This window comes from Etheostoma cragini, chromosome 5 (assembly GCF_013103735.1).
Source record: "Etheostoma cragini isolate CJK2018 chromosome 5, CSU_Ecrag_1.0, whole genome shotgun sequence".
Taxonomy (NCBI): Eukaryota; Metazoa; Chordata; class Actinopteri; order Perciformes; family Percidae; genus Etheostoma; species Etheostoma cragini.
This window is the reverse complement of record NC_048411.1, coordinates 7,005,080-7,020,960: the sequence shown is the minus strand read 5'-3', so window position 1 is coordinate 7,020,960 and position 15,881 is coordinate 7,005,080. Positions and strand designations below refer to the sequence as shown.

At 41.9% G+C, this 15,881-nt stretch overlaps 2 long non-coding RNA genes across 2 annotated transcripts in view; one reads left to right on the top strand and one right to left on the bottom strand.

Annotated features, from left to right (window-relative positions):
* The window catches only part of LOC117944794, a 21,472-nt gene extending 7,906 nt beyond the window's left edge, over positions 1 to 13,566 (bottom strand). Inside the window, exons 1-2 of the long non-coding RNA XR_004656657.1 lie at positions 13,481 to 13,566; positions 12,059 to 12,062 (exon numbers count right to left, since the gene is read on the bottom strand). This is a non-coding gene — a long non-coding RNA (uncharacterized LOC117944794). The remainder of the gene's footprint in view (positions 1 to 12,058; positions 12,063 to 13,480) is intronic.
* On the top strand, positions 327 to 1,322 carry LOC117944796. Its single transcript, XR_004656659.1, has 3 exons — positions 327 to 783; positions 904 to 1,008; positions 1,063 to 1,322. It is a non-coding gene; the product is annotated as an uncharacterized LOC117944796 (long non-coding RNA).
* Positions 13,567 to 15,881: the final 2,315 nt, after the last annotated feature.

Sequence of the window (15,881 nt, the reverse complement as noted above, 5' to 3'; positions counted from 1 at the left end):
GTAATAGTGCTAATCGATGCGCATGTAATGGTAACGTTAGCTTAAAATCAAAGCCTGATTTAACTAACGTTATATTGCTAATTCATAAACCCTATTAGCACGGGATGAGATCATTGTGGAACAGCGTGTGATTTATAAGTAACCTCACATCTGAGTTTCGTGTTGCGGATTTGTACGTCAAACGTAGACCTGCTTTTGACTCAAATTGATGTATCCCGAAAGTTTAGGCAACGTTATCCGGAGGTGGGCGAAGGACGGCCGGGGCGAGGCCTCCACACCCCACCCCAGTCGGGGCTGCGGATCTTTCTGGGCGAGAGGTTACAGGCACGAACCCTATCACCCTCGCCGCGGCAGCACCCACACAGCATCACCGTCACCACACGGACAAAGCTGCGGCGGGAGCGCGTTGACTTGGAGACGGAGGTCTCCGGGTGGGGGAGTGGGTCAGATTGTTAGCGATAAAATGGCGCACATGAAACAATTAGACATTATTGTAAAGTTACGTTGTGGTATGACATTATATTAATCTATTAAATATACATTTCAATCATTTTCATTACAGATGCATATAGCAGATGTGCTGCCTTGTTAGTGTAAATTGATAGTGTATACACCTTCGGGATGTATGAAACATGAATTTCTTTCCTAACAGACTTCCTTTTGATGATGCCAGGCTGAAGCAATGGTTGGTGAACATGAGGAGAGAGACCAGCAGATGGAACCACGAAAAGTCCCGTCTGCACTTCACACTTTGAGGAAGATCAGTTTTTTAGAGACAAGCAGGTATTATTAATTTAAATGCATTATTTAGTGTGTGTCTCATAAATTAGCTCACATATTAATAGAATTAATTGTAATCTACCGTGCCTTAACTACATGTTGTCTTTTACTGTAACTACAAAGGTATCCAAACTGAAAACTGAATGAGCAGAGCCTCCAGGAGGAAGACCTGGTGTATAGAGCCTCCAGAAGGAAGACCTGGTGTATAGAGCCTCCAGAAGGAAGACTGTTGTATAGAGCCTCCAGGAGGAAGACCTGGTTTATAGAGTCTACAGAAGGAAGACCTGGTTTATAGAGCCTCCAGAAGGAAGACCTGGTGTATAGAGCGGTGTATTTGGTGCCATTTCATCTGGATGTGGAAACCAGACAGCGTTGACCACATCCAAAGTACTCAAATATGTTTTGATTATAATAATGCCAGAAAATCAATTTTGGTTCAGCTTCTTCTGCTGAAAGGATGGACAAACTTTTAGCACTTGGTAGTTAGAGGTTCAAGTTATTATGGTTGACTTAGTTTCTGCTGTAGTTTGATAGGTGATAGTAGTAACTGTTACGTAAACGTAAGGGTCGTAACAGTAACATTAATTAGTTGTGTGGATTAAAACTTTTATAAATATTAAACTGGAATAATATAATGAAAATGCTCTAGCAGTCACCACATTCACAGGTAAAGGTATTGCTGGTAATTTCACATAAAAGGGTTTTGTATATTTTATGTATTTTTGTACTGTTAGAATAAATATTGACATTGCATGTCCTTGTATGGTTTTTTGTTTTCATACTTTAAAAATGTCAGTAACTAATGACTAAATCAAATGTACCTGATAAATTTGATTTAATCATTACAGTTACGGCAATTGAATAAGTTGTTTAATTCTCCTTTGCAATTTGTGATCATACGCTAAGATTTTACAATAGCCCTGCACAGATTAAACAGCACCTAGTTCCTTTTCAATTATCTACCAAAATGCTAGCTAGCTGCCGCGTAATACGGCGCGTCAAACTTCACGCTCACTTATCTTCAATCCTGTGCCGATAACCTGTTGGCTGACTTGCGCAGGCTTAACTTGACAAGGAAGTATAAGCGGAGCTTTTTTTTTTTTTTTATAGAGTTATTTATTTCACATTTGTGCACGGCTCTGTTCATCCGTCACTCTCAATGCATACAAGGGAACTCAACTCACATACATGGCATACACGCAGGTATAAAAAGAAACGTAATACCTTACGTAAACGTAACACCGTAATACCTTAAATATAACAACCAACACTATTACCGTAATGATAAGAGCGTTTTCTAAAGATGAGATTCAACAATACTGTATATTTAAACATATCTGTAGTCAAGCTCAGGGCCTTGCTGTGTTGTATTGTCCATGCATGATGGTGTGGCGTGCTGGCGCGGTCTATTAACAACTTCTTCAAACCTCATTCCTCCACAACAGCAATGGGCCTCATATCCTGAGCATTAAAGTCAACAATTCCTTCAGTGATATTATTTTTGCGTTTGGATGGTAGAGGCTTAACATCCAGCGGGGTCTGGGGAACGCTACCGCGTGTTGGTGCGGCGATAGTTATAAAAATAATTATGAGACTATGACATATGCCAATTCTGATAGGTTGATATAGCCTACTCCAAACAGACAGGGCAACCTAACACAGAAAAGTTAGCTTACCGTTTTTTGGTGATATGCCATATTTGTAGTCAAGCTGTGATATGTAAACTGTTGCTTGCAAACTTTGCATTCAACTTTTTTCAGTTATCTATTTTTGTAAAATGCTGCCACACTGCCGATGTCTTTGACATGGTTGAGGAGGACTGACTGGAAATTAAACACTCACAATTAAATAAATTTTCAACAAACCACTAAACCCAGGCTTTCTAGTTCTATCTTCAATCTGTCCCCAGTGGGTTGGGCTAATCCAAAAAATGTGAAAACAAGGGGGCTGTTCTGAAGACAGACTGTTATCTGTAAAACAGGGGTGCTTTGACAACACCCCCATTAGCAATTAGTGCTTTCCACCGGTATGGTCTATGCTTCCACCTGATGAAATGACACGTCAAAAAATCAACCAATCAGAATTTTGGTCAAGCCAGAACGTATCAACCAATAAATTAACTAGTCAACCGGGAGATTACAGCCCTAGTTCATAATGTACTGACTTCTACTTCTGCGCTACTGGCGTTAGCTACCGATACCCAGTCAAGTATAAAACTTAGAGCGTCCTCTGCTTGTGAAGCTGAGTTAAACAAAAATAATATCACCAATTAAAAATACATTAATTCATAATCCCTTGTGGGGATATAGACAATTGAGACAGTAGTTACCTTGTGTTTTTAGACTTTAGCTTCACTCAGTTTAAATTTAAAGGTGGCCACACAGTGCCACACAAACTTGCTAATTGATTTCTAATTGATACTCAAGAGTTCGTACACCTTTTCCACGGTCAAAGTCATTCAACTTTTCAAGGACTTTCAAGGTCCATTTTAAAGTTTTTTCCAACACCCTTCACCACCGAGAATTACATACTGTACTTGTCATGGTCCTGCTGCCTGTCTCTCTCTCTAACCTGTGTCTCTCTCTCTCTCTCTCTCTCTCTCTCTCTCTCTCTCTCTAACCTATTAATACTATCTAATGTATTAAGGTCCAGATTTTGCTTCCCAGATAATGTGATTCTCAGGCTTTAAAACTGAATTAATTTTAATGGCTGAAAATATGAAGACGTAGGATTTGAACAAAATATTTTTCAGGCCTGGGTTTTGTGACACATTCTTGAAATTCTTTAAAAAGATTTGAACAACATTTGAGACAGTAAGAACAAGCAACAAGCTGAATACAGTAGGTGTCCGGCATGTTTACGTAACACATTAGCAAATAGTCAACTATACGATTGCACACAGAACAACTAACAAGGCGTGGAGACGTAACTATATCTTTGAAAAGCTTCTTCCGGCTGCACGTTGTTCTCGTTCCTCCAGCTTTGGCCCTCTTGCTTTTAGCCCGTGATTAGCTTCCTTGGTTTTCTTCATTACAGTAAGAGTAACTTTTTTGCCAGTCCCTCACAACTTTCTCATTCACTCCAAGCTTTCTTTGCGCTGCTCAGTATCCTTTTTCGGCTGCAAATTTTACTACCTGCAGTTTGTGATCTGCTGAATAAGATTTCCTATTTGGGGGAAATAAAACTTATTTTGTATCTAAACAAGTGATTGAATCTCCTGACTCAGATGAAAGGTATCTGCAGCTTTGTTACATTATTTAATGTGTCACTGTGACTGCAAGGGCGACTTGTGATCCTGTCCTGACTGCCACCTTCTCAGATTAAGTTAAACAGAAGCTACATTTGGAGAAACAGGGAAACGTACAGGGAAAGATATTCAAACAGTGCATTAATATTCATACCTATAAATAGAAAGAACATCTTTATTTCTATAATATTATGAAGGTACATACATTACATGTGCTCCAAATAAACACTTTACTTATACTGAGCAATGACTCATCAGCATTATAACAAGTAGTACACTGTCTTTAAAAAAAAGCAGCTCAAATGTGCATTTTTTTCTCACATGGCTATAGAGCAAATGCTGGCACTACATCATTGCGGTAATATACTCCCAATTTAGAGGTGTCAGGTTGCACAGGTTCCATTAACTTCTTCATATCTGTGTTTACAGATGGTGTGCACCAGATGAGCTTTTTATAAGCCAGCTTTATGATAGCAACCGATTTAGCAAACCTCCAAGCTGTCAAAAGGGTCACTAGGGGATATGTGTGTGTGTGTGTGTGTGTGTGTGTGTGATTTATTTTGCCTTACTAAAACCTGGCTGGGTGATGGAGAATATGTTAGTCTTAATGAATCCACCCCTCCCAGTCATTTAAATACTCACATTCCTCGAGGCACAGGCCGAGGAGGTGGAGTTGCAGCTATCTTCGACTCTAGTCTACTAATCAAGGTCCAAACCTAAACTAAATTATAACTCATTTGAAAGTCTTGTTCTTAGTCTTTTACACCCAAGTTGGAAATCACTGCAACCAGTTCTATTTGTTATAGTGTACCGGTCACCTGGTCCATACTCTGAATTCTTATCTGAATTTGCAGAGTTTTTGTCAAATTTAGTGCTAAAAATAGACTGACTCACCGTTTTAACCACACCCTCGATCTTGTTTTGGTAAATGGTGTTGAAATTTAACATTTGATAGTGTTTCCACAGAATCCTTTTGAGTTTATACTGCTGAATTACACGCCAGTAGGCAAAAACTTCTATACAGGATGTCTATCTGATAGTGCTTTAGCTAAATTTAAGGATGCATTAGCATTTAATTCATTACCAAGTGACAAAGTAACGGAGGACTCCTATGCTATTATCCCTCCCATATTGATCATTTTGTTGATAGTGCAACGGGCTCACTGCGCATGACACTCGACTCTGATGCCCCTCTAAAAAAAAAAGATAATTAAACCAAGACAGTTAGCTCCATGGTATAACACTAAAACTCGCAAATTGGCGGTCCACCAAACCGGAAAATTCTTGTTTAATCTGGCAAGATAGTCTTAAAACTTGTAGGAAGGCCCTCCGTAATGCCAGAACAGATTACTACTTGACATTAATAGAGGAAAATAGGGATCACTTGCATTTATTATCTTTTTGTCCTGAGTTGATTACAGATTTGGTGCAAGTGAGCTGTGAGCGCGGATAAAAGCTCCGCCTGGTGTGTGCTCGCTTGAAGGCCCTCCGTAATGCCAGAGCAGCATACTACTTGTCATTAATAGAGGAAAATAGAAAACACCCCAGGTTTCTTTGCAGCACTGTGGCCAGGCTGACGGAAGGTCATAGCTCTACTGAGCCAAGTATTCCCATAGCTCTTAGTAGTAACGACTTTGTGAGGTTCTTCAACGATAAAATTATAACTATTAGAAGCTAAATTCACCAAGACTTGCCTTTAACTGGCACTGACTTATCTCTAAACTCAAAACCTGCCTCTTAGACCCCATCCCGACTAGGCTACTTAAAGAAGTTTTACCCTTGCTTAACACGTCTCTACTAGATATAACCCATCTGTCTTTATTAACAGGCTATGTACCACAGTACTTTAAAGTAGCTGTAATTAAAACACTTCTAAAAAACAACAACCTTGATCCAGATGTTTTAGCCAACTATAGACCTATATCCAACATTCCATTTCTCTCTAAGATTCTTGAGAAAGCAGTTGCCAAACAGCTGTGTGAGTTTCTGCACAGCAACAGCTAATTTGAGGATTTTCAGTCAGGATTTAAAGTTCATCATAGCACCGAGACTTTAGTGCTGCATTTGAAACCATTGACCATCATATCTTATTAAAGAGATTGGCATTAAAGGGACTGCTCTTAGCTTGTTTAAGTCTTATTTATCAGATCGATCTCAGTTTGTTCATGTTAACAATGAAGGTTCCAGTTTAGGTTCGGGAGGAAAACACTGGCTCCACATTAAAGAGTTGGATTAAGACTTTCCTCTTTGATGAAGCTTATAGTTAGGGCTAGCTCAGCAGAGTCCTGAACCATCCCTTAGTTACGCTGCTATAGGCAAAGAGATAACTGTTGTTGTGATGAGCACTCCACATCCACCTCCTCTAGACAGAGGGATGTTATGTCTCTTTCTCTCTCTCTCTCTCTCTCTGTCTCTCTCTCTCTTTTGTTCACCTCCTCTAGACAGAGGGATGGAGCTCTCTCTCGCCCTCTCTCTCTCTCTCTCTCTTCCACCTCCTCTAGACAGAGGGATGGATACTGTATCTCTTTCTCTCTTTCTCTCTCTCTCTCTCTCTCTCTCTCTCTGTGAGGAGCGTGTGTGAGTGGAGCTCACCATGAAGCATGGCATCAAGATAAGTCCGAGCTTCCCGTGTAGCGTGGAGGACATCGGGTTAGCCGTGGGGGAGTTGGTCGGGCACGGTAGCATTAAGTCGGCCGCTCGGATGAACGGCGCCGTGGTTGTGTTCCTGGACCGGGAGGAGAAGTGGAACCAGGTCATTGAGGTGAGCCTCACCGTGAGTGAAAAGTTTGGTGCACGGTGAGAGCCTGCCCTATGCAGGGTGGCGCGGAACCTCGGTGCCGGCTGTCAGGGGAGGCTGGGGTGATAAGGGACATGCAGGAGGGACAGTCAGGGGAGGTGCAGGATGTTGACATTCAATGTGTACAGGGGAGTGAGCAGGTGGTGGTGGTAGCGATGGAGGAAGGAGAGTCAGCAGTTAAGACCTTCCTCGCTGCTAAACGTGGACGAATGGCGACCAAGTCCCCCAGTTTGGCGAAGACTTGCAGAGTGAATGATGCGGGGGGGAGGATGGTCTCTCTGGAGGACAGTCTCTCTCTCTCTCTCTCTCTCTCTCTCTCTCTCTCTCTCTTCCCATCTCCTTCAGACAGAGGGATGCGATCCATTTGGGGAGAGTCCTAGCCTGACCAGGATCCTCTATTGACCCCGTCTCTCTTAGTTATGCTGTAATAGTTTTAGACAGCTGGGGGACTTCCTTTGACACACAGAGTTCCTCTCTCCTCTATCTTTCTATCTTTCAATTTGTGTGCATCCATGTCTCAGAAATGCTTGTTACTAACCTAGCTCTGGGGAGTCATTCCCTGGAGTCCTTATGTTCTTTTTCGCCCAGCATGTTTCCTTGGATAAGGGAGGCTCCAAAATCATGGTAGCAGCTGTCGCCATGGTCCCGCTACACGTCTTGCGATGCCCTGTTACATCCTGCTATGCTCTGCTTTGCCCTGCCACGTCCTGCTGTGCCTTGTAACGCCACACAGTGCCCTGCTATGCCATGAACTAACACAAACTACTATTTTTGTGACTGTTATTGCCCTCTCTTCATTCTAATCCCAACCGGTCGTCAGACACCGCCTACCAAGACCCTGGGTCTGTACAAGGTTTCTGCCTAAAAGGAAGTTTTTCCTCGCCACTGTCTTACTGTGGCTTGCTCTGTAGGAAACTACTAGAACTGTTGGATCCTTGTAAATTCGGGAGTGTGGTCTAGACCTGCTCTATCTGTAAAGTGTCTCGAGATAACACTTGTTATGAATTGATACTATAAATAAAATTGAATTGAAATTGAACTGATATTGCTTAAACAGAGATGAGATTCTGAGCAAACTCATTTTGCATCTAAATGGTACAATAAATTATGTTTCTGAAAACATTTGAGATGAGAAATGCAATGCAGTAACACAATTTTTATTTATTTTTTTCACAGTTCACAAGCAGTCATTGACAGGCATTGTTAGAGACTCTTTGGCTCTCCTTATGCCTTTGGGGGAACCAGGAGGAGGCAAAGGAATGCCCTTTTTTAAATATCTTTTTTTTCATGTAGTACTCATGTACTGCGTGGTACCTGCGTGGTACTCGCCTTTTTTGGTTTTCCATTACAAAAACAAGTCCCTGGGACCTGCTACCAGGTACTTTTTTTAGTACTACCTCAGTCGAGGTTCCAAGCGAGGTGAGGCGAGCCCAAAAGGTGACGTGATAACTTGCAGACTGCTGGTTGGTCGGATCACTGCGTTGTTAGCAGACAAAAAATAAAAAAATAATAAATAAAAAATAAATCTAGCCAGACACCGACAGATTATCTACTCTCTGGACTATTCTCACTTATCAACTGTTCAATAATAAGGGCTGTTAGGGGCTTTATGTCGTTTCCAATATTGCATACTGTTACTTTAAAAAAACAAGACAAGTTATCAAAGAAATGTTTTTATTTAGCTTTTCAAGTAGCGCGTCAAACCCTCCCGGACATTCCGGTCTTCTTCACCTGCACCCTGTGACAGTGTCCACTCGGCTCTGCCGTCCCAGATGCATCCCAGTCGTTGTCATAAGTCTCTCCATGACTCTCATAAAGATTATACGAAGTCCAGCAGGTCACAACCGGAGATCTCACCGGTCGGACGTCGCCCACCAGATGGTCTGCGGCGGCGGTTTTGCAGAGCGTGAATGCTCTGAAACACAAACAGCACACATGTTGGTGTGTAATCATGGTTGCTAAAGTTCATGTACTTTATATAACGCTAGCGTATAGCGTTAGTAACTACTGACCGGGGCCGCTAACACATGCAAATGTTAGCCAACGTTACCAGGAAACTTAACTTACCCTTTTGTGTCGGCGAACAACAGTCATGTCGACGTCTGAACTCCGGCGTAATTCCCAAACTCCTGGTTTTTTTAGCGCTGATTTTTGTTGCTTCCTTCAGCTTCTTTTGAAACAAAACTTTTCTTGTGGCTGTAGCAAGTAGCCGACGTGCTGTTGTGAGTCACGTTGAAAATTACATCATCAGGCGTAGCTATGGTGACCAGCCACGCTGAGACATTACTCATTTTGCAATGGAAAAAGAACGTAGAAAGAATCAAGTCGAGCAGAGGCCAGTCAAGGCGTGTCGAGTCAAGCTGTTACCAGCAGTGGAAAAACGCCGTTACACAGTGTAGCCCTATGGTTGGTTTATGGCTTCCCTAAAAATTATTGTATTCTATTGTTATTTGGACGTGGGTTAATAGGAAATACATGCATTTTCAGATAACATTACAACTATGAACAGAGTTTGATTTAACATATGTTTGTTTAGTTTGAGACAAATTGTAGAATTTTAAAATAAATCCATCAGGAAGACGTTGTTTAGGGAAAACACACACACGGATAGCTGGCTCAGCAACGTTGGCTAATATCCGCTAGCATACAAACGCATATAACGTGACAAAAACTCACCCTTGTCGTGAGAGCAAAGATTATTTCATGTAATAAAATGATGGCTCAAAAGGAGCACGAACGCCACAGGTCTTATGTTGACAACGTGGACGCAGATATAGCAAACTCCGAAGGCAGCCGTAATATTTACCAAGTAAGCTAGGCTAACGCTGGTGCGCTAACGTTAGCAAACATTGGCGTAGCATTAGCTAGCTGTCTAAACTTGTAAAAAGCCGAACAATGTCCCCACCTGAACTGTGTTTTACTTTCCCTCCAATATTATCATCAACATAATAAAGAAACCTGGACTCGGTCGAGACCAAAAGCCATATTTTGCAAGACCAGTGGCCGAGTCCGAGACAAGTCCGAGTCCAAATACTACCCAGTCCGAGACCATAGAAAAACGGTCTTGAGTGTGGACTCCAGTCCAAGACCGGACTCGAGTACTATCGAGCACTACGACATTTTATTAAAGTATTAATTATATGATAGATAAATCTGACAACTATGACGAGAAGCAAGTGGGCCGGGTTAGGTGGACGCTGCGACTCCTCATTCCCTAACTTAGTTTGACTAACTTTAATTCAATTTTAGAGGTGCTCAGTGCATCATGGGAAGTCCCCTCAGCAGTCTAGGCCTATAGCGGCGTAACTAAGGGATGGTTCGGGATTTTCTTGAGCCAGCCCTAACTATAAGGGCTATCAAAGAGGAAAGTCTTAAGCCTACTCTTAAATGTGGAGACAGTGTCTGCCTCCTGAGCCTAAACTGGAACCTGATTCCACAGGAGAGGAGCCTGATAGCTGAACTCTAGGAACCACAAGTAACCCTGCATTCTGGGAGCGCAGTGCTCTGGTGGGGTAGTAAGGTACTATGAGCATCTTTAAGATAAGATGGCACCTGACCATGAAGAGCTTTGTAGGTGAGAAGAAGGATTTTAAATTCTATTCTGGATTTTAAAGGAAGCCAATGCAGAGAAGCTAAAACGGGAGAGATGTGATCTCTTTTCCTGGTTCCTCTCAAAACAAGTGCTGCAGCATTCTGGATTAGCTGAAGAGTCTTTATGGACTTTTTCGAGCAGCCTGATAACAGAGAATTGCAGTAATCCAGCCTAGAAGTAACAAATGCATGGACTAGTTTTTCTACATCATTTTTAGACAGGATATTCCAGCTTTTTGCAATATTACGTAGGTGAAAAAAGGCAATCCTTGAAATTTGCTTTATGTGAGTATTAAACGACATGTCCTGATCAAAGATGACTCCAAGATTCCTCACAGTGGTGCTGGAGGCCAGGGTTACGCCAACCAGACTAACAATCTCTTTGGATAATGCGTCACGGAGGTGCTTGGGCCCAGAAAAATAACTTTAGTTTTATCAGAGTTTAACATTAGAAAATTACAGGTCATCCAGGTTTTAATATCCTAAAGGCACATTTGAAGTTTAGCTAACTGATTGGTTTCATCCGGGTTGATCGATAGAAATAATTGAGTATCATCTGCATAACAATGAAAGTTTATGGAGTGTTTCCCGATAATATTGCCTAAAGGAAGCATACAGTATATAAAGTGAACAGGATTGGACCGAGCACAGATCCTTGTGGGACTCCCTGACTAACTTTGGCGTACATGGAGGATTTGTCGTTAACATGTACAAACTGAGATTGATCTGATAAATAAGACGTAAACAAGCTTAGAGCAGTTCCTTTAATGCCTACTAAATGTTCCAATCTCTGTTATAAGATAAGATGGTCAATGGTATGAAAGGCAGCGCTAAGATCTAGTAACACCAGTACAGAGAGAATGACCTCCTAATTGCATCAGACAAAGGACTTATTAATTTTCAGAAGTGCTGTCTCTGTGCTATGATAAACTCTAAATCTTGACTGAAAATCCTCAAATAAGCTCATGCTATGCGGAAAGTTACACAGCTGTTTGGCGACTGCTTTCTCAAGAATCTTAGAGAGAAATGGAAGGTTGGATATAGGTCTATAGTTGGCTAAAACATCTGGATTAAGGTTTGGCTTTTTCAGAAGATGTTTATTTACAGCTACTTTAAGTAGTTTAAGTGCTGTGGTACATAACCTGTTAATAAAGACAGATTGGTTATATCTAGTAGAGAAGTGTTGGTTAAGGGTAAAACTTCTTTAAGTAGCCTAGTCTGTCTAAGAGACAGGTTGATGGTTTAGATGAAGAAATAATCGAATTAAATTGATAAAGATTAAGTGAAGCAAAGCAGTAGTTATTATTTTATCATTGAAGAATGTCATAAAGCTGTACTACTAAGAGCTATGGGAATACTTGGCTCAGCAGAGCTATGACCTTCCGTCAGCCTGGCTACAGTGCTGAAAAGAAACCTGGGGTGTTTTCTATTTTCCTCTATTAATGACAAGTAGTATGCTGCTCTGGCATTACGGAGGGCCTTCAAGCGAGCACACACCAGGCGGAGCTTTTATCCGCGCTCACAGCTCACTTGCACCAAATCTGTAATCAACTCAGGACAAAAAGATAATAAATGCAAGTGATCCCTCCCTGGATCAAACAGATGCAACCCCCCCCCCCCCACCCCCACATACAGTTGGAGACAAAACTGCAACCACATCCAACACAACCGAATGCTGATACCTCTCGAGCACGCGCAGACAACGGAACCTGCCAATATCCCTAAAGCAAGTCAAACTTGTTAACAAACTTTTTCAGAACTAACCTGATCTATACAGTCGTCCAATACGCGGCAGCGGAAAGGAATCTGGTTTAGTGACTGAGTTTATCTTTCTGAAGTCTGTACAAAATCAAGTGGATCTATCAGGCTTAGGGAAAATACATGAAGAGGACCACCTAGAAGATGACGGAAGAGCAATATTATTTTCCAGCATGTACGCAACCTCAGAGCCCAGAAGTTTCTCTGGGGACATACGGTAGAAGCGCTGTTCAATTGGTTGTGCATCTCCGACATCAACATTATGTTCGATCCAATTTGTGCATGTAGGAAAATGGCGATCTCACAACAGGCATCAGAGCAAGAAATTGATCCCCCTAGGACTAAACTCCTGCCCGCACCGCTATCATACTGTAGAAATTCTTCATCCTACTCTGTGACGCCTGCAATTTCTCCCTCGCCATTTCACCTGCAACAAACAAACAATGCCTAAAGCCATTGACAAAATCCACCAAATTTCTTGTTGGTTCGGCCTCCATCAAGCCATCCATTTTTGTGTCCAAAAATTGTGACTAAACCCAGTACTCTCCTGAACAGCCTCTCTTGCAGCCAGTATAAGCCAAGGAAAACCCACCCAGTCTCTATCCAGCAGTGTTCAGTATGCACGCAGGAGAGACTTCAGAGTCTTGATGGAATCTTTTTAGGGCCCCCTGACTCTGCGCATGATAAGCTGCGGACTGGTCATGATGGACACGCAACAACTTCAAAACTTGATTGAACATATGCAAAGAGGAATTGGACCCCTGATTGCTTTGGATGACCTAGTGGAATGCCAAAGGTCGAAATAAACTAGCTTAGTGCTTTCACTACCGCCTTAGTGTATTTTGACACATCACAGTCAGCAGGTATCTAAAGCCAGACTCTGAGCACTGTAACGGACCCACACAGTCCACAACCAGAATAAGTTGTAAAGGAGCAGGTTTAATAGACTGATTGGGTTTTCCCATTAGCAGACACACACAACACGTCTTACTGTATGCTGCAACGTCTTTCATCATCTACGGCCAAAAGAAATGCTTCGAGATGTTAAAATAAGTATTTTTCACACCAAAGTGCCCACTCTTATCATAAGCAACTTTTAAGACAAGAGGACGACATTTAGTGGCCACCACCAACTGAAGGACGGTATCTCCAACAAAGTCAGCACCCAGAGTCAACCATTTCCTGAACAACAAGCCATTTTGAACAAAATACCCACTTGCTATACTGTTAATCTCCCTAGCAGATGCAACACAATCAAACATTCCTTTAAGGGAAGAGTCACCCTGTACCAACTCAGTTAACAACACATACAGTCAGGTCCATAAATATTGGGACATCAACACAATTCCAATCTTTTTGGCTCTATACACCACCACAATGGATTTGAAATGAAACAAACTGTACTCAGGCTGTAATTGACTGCAAAGGATTTGCAACCAAGTATTAAAAAGTGAAAGTTTGATTTATGATTATTAATCTGTCCCATTACTTTTGGTCCCTTAAAAAGTGGCAGGCACATATACAAACTGTTGTAATTCCTACACCGTTCATCTGATTTGGATGTAGATACCCTCAAATTAAAGCGGAAAGTCTGCAGATAAAGCACATCTTGTGTTTGTTTCATTTCAAATCCATTGTGGTGGTGTATAGAGCCAAAAAGATTGGAATTGTGTTGATGTCCCAATATTTATGGACCTGACTGTATAGCAGAAAATCTGACAGTGACGCAGTAAAAAAATCAACACAACTCCAGTCAGGTTCCCTCTCAGATTCAGCTTTACTCATAGCTCTTGTAATCACACGGGCTGAGAAAACTTTGGATAAGTCATCGGCAATATGGTCAACAGACTAAACGGGGCAAGATGTAACTACCAGCAAAGTAGGAGAATCAGCCCAAACACGGCCACAAGCCAGCCCGTTACCCAGAATGAAATGAACCCCCTCAATGGGCAACGCCGGACGCACACCCACGGCTACCTCACCCTTCCCCAGCTCACAATCCAGAACCAACCTATGTAATGGTACAGGCAAAACAGTTAAACCCATGCCACAACTCATTATGCAGTTACCCGTATCAGATTTGTCTGACAGCGGCAGCACAGTCCCCACAATGTAAGAGTCAAAGGCCCCTGTGTCCCTCAGGATTTTTACTGGAACCTTAGCCTCCCTTCCCACCAGTGACACAAAGCCATCTTTAATAATAGGAGCATAAGCTGCCAAGACATCCAGTTCAAGCTCCCAGTAAGCAACTCCAGGAGCGCTCACACGGTGTAGCATGCTCTCTAAAACTTGCTTTATGACGTAACAAGTACTGATATGCTAATGCAGCCACCCCCGCCGCCTCACTAACATACTGCATGTAGCAATGTAACCAGGAAGCATGTTTTTGAACTGCTCCAAAACAACAAGATCACACAGACCCTTAAAAGTAGTGACCTGCAGCGCTGCCAATGTTTAAAATGCCCATTTAGGTCCTGAGCAAACTCCATGTAAGTTTGACCACTACGTCTCTCCCAGGACCTTAAAACGTTGGCGATAAGCTTCTGGCATCCGCTCATACGCTTTTAACACAGCAGACTTAATGCTGTCATAACTACAGCTATCCTCTGCACTCAAAGATGAATATGCTTCGTGCGCTCTTCAAGTCAGCAAATACTGAAGCATCAACGCACAATCTGCATCAGGCCAATCTCTAACCTTAGCAACACGCTCAAACAACACAAAAAAGTATCAGGATCCTTCTCATTAAACTGAGGCAGTAGCCTTAATTTATTAATGTCAAAGGAGCGCACAGTTCCAGACAACTGCCTGATCTCATCTCCGCTGTATGCCTTACGTTCAGGTGCTAAAGAAGAGCAGCGGCTTTCAAGATCTAACTTGGCCTGCTCAATTTCTTGCCGAATCCTCTCCACCTCAATCTGCTGTTTAATTTGCAATTTGTGTTTACATTTGTCATGAAATAATGAAACTGAGTAGAATCTTTTAATAGACCTTCCCTCCCTATATAGGCAATGTGAATGCCAAAACTGCAAATCTCCAGTTTGTAATGCAGGCTTTCTGTTAAAAAATAACCCTGAAGGCATCATCATGACAACATAAGGAAGAAGTATTTATCCAAAGGTGCAAGAGAAATTTTTCTTAGGCTGAATATTACCGGGGGTTTAACAATCCGAACAAGATATGTAAAGTTAGTGAAGTCCAGAAAAAATTTAATATCTAGGCTCGTGCAGGTCTGTGCTTTTGTCAAAGGTTACAGTTTTAACTTTGAGTTATATTTCATGAGGCTGATAAAGGTTCCTGGCTAGACAGGCGGTGAGATTTCAGATGATGTTCTAATTTAATAAATGGCATATCCCACTGTTGTTTGCCTTTGGGTTATTGAGCTCTGGTATTCAAATCTGACAAATGTTACCTTGTTGGGATTTTCCCTGGTCAAAGGCCTCTTTTAAAGGCCAAGTTTGTCAAAATCAGTTATTTGCTTCTAAATGTCGTAAAAGTGTGCTTATACAAGACAGGAGCTTGAATGTCAACCACAGACTGGGTAAGAAACCTCTGCAGTTTGGCAAGGACATCTTGTGTAGCTCTCTTAGGCAGATGGCAACTTGAAGTAGTAATAGCTCTTTAGCATCACTGGGGTTTGAAGCCAGAGATAATGTAAAATACAATCAAATGAGATTCTGATGGTGGCCTGAGAGGCAAAGGGGGTGA